Below are 1,735 nucleotides of genomic sequence, written 5' to 3' on the forward strand. Positions count from 1 at the left end.
TCTTTGATTGCAATCGGTTCAGTAGTTTTGGCGTGAAAGCGAGACAGACAGACAGACAAACAGAGATACTTTCGTATTTATTATATTAGTATGGCTTTACAATGCCTCAATAAGGAATCTGTTGTCTATCTCACTTTTTGGCTGGAGACGTGCAGCAAACTTGCTCTGGCCAAGTTAGGTCGATTCAATTGCAGGTCGAGAGTAGTGACTCTCCTAATACTAAATACAATTATTTATAAGTAATAATTATTATTTATTTATCTATACTAATATATAAAGCTGAAGAGTTTGTTTATTTGAACGCGCTTATCTCAGGAACTACTGGTCCAAATTGAAAAAATATTTTTGAGTTGAATAAACCATTCATCTTTAGGCTATAAACCATCACGCTGCGACTAATAGACGCGAAGATTCAACGGAAAATGTGAAAAAAAACCAGGGCAGGTATAAATCATAACTTATATCTTCTACCCACGGGTACGAAGTCGCGGGCAACAGCTAGTTATTTATAAGTACCAACAATTACTTCAATTCCAATGTTCAGTGGAGTGTGTATTCTAGAGGCATGTTCATATATCTCTTATCACAGTAACATTACATAAGCGACTCCGAAGTCCAGTCATCATATAAATTAAAAGCTTTAGCTTCTCTCTAGTAAGGAAGGATATAGAGGCGATACTTGCATGGATACCGGGCCATATGGGCATCGCGGGTAATGAGTGCGCGGATACAGCAGATACTGCTAAAGCAGCTATCTCTAGTAAGTTAGCCGATATGTCGCATTACAGGTTCTAATCTTAAGACTTGGTCCACAATGCCAAAGTTCAAAGTTGCCTCTTTAAAGCTGTGCAAGATCTCTTGAATATTTTTTCCAGTGACACATTGCTTAGGCGTTTAACTTCGTTCTACCTTCGCACGGATTGTGTTAGTCTTGGATGCGAAAAGAAAATTGGCAGAAAAATCTCGAGAATGGCAGAACCGATTTGGCTTATTTTAGTATTGAAATACCCGTGAAAGTGCATCGAAGGTGTAAACCTTGATAAAATGTTGAAAAGTTGCGGGGAAGACAAAAAAATGATAAAGAGAAAACAGAAACATTATTGTGAGACCTGTAATGCGCGGGTGAACCCGCGGGAATCAGCTAGGCTAAGATGTAATTAAAATAGTTGAAAACACACTCAAATAAAGCCTTACCTACCTAACTTCGATTGCAGTGGTTAAATTCGCTACACTAAATCAAGACCGTGTGGCCTATGGGTAAGGGCATCCGATTTAATGATCGGAAGTAGTGGGTTCGAGTCCCACCACGGTCGTATATTGACGACGTGCAGTTTTGTTGTTTTTTATTATTTCGTTAAGTTTTTTATTATTTTTATCTATTACAAGATAGCAAATTTGTTAAAAAATTGAATAAAGTGTAAGTTGACTTAACTGCTGTTTAAAATTTTGTGTGGTTATGATAATATGCGTGCTAACTTCGTTAGAGATCTGATTGACGACTAAGCTTTGGTTTTATATTTAAATATAAAATTTTTGATTTTTTTTTGTCTGTTCCTTTTTCTTTACATTTAAAAACTACGCTAGAACCCTGAAACTCGAGGACGCCTGAACCGATTTGACTTATTTACACTTGAAATTTTCGTTTGAGTCAAGGAAGGGTTAAAGGGCGATAAAATATGCAAGTAGGTACTAAATTCTTGTATTTTTGCCTGCATTGGTATCATAGACTGTTAAG

Source organism: Trichoplusia ni, chromosome 5 (assembly GCF_003590095.1).
Source record: "Trichoplusia ni isolate ovarian cell line Hi5 chromosome 5, tn1, whole genome shotgun sequence".
In the NCBI taxonomy this organism is placed as follows: Eukaryota; Metazoa; Arthropoda; class Insecta; order Lepidoptera; family Noctuidae; genus Trichoplusia; species Trichoplusia ni.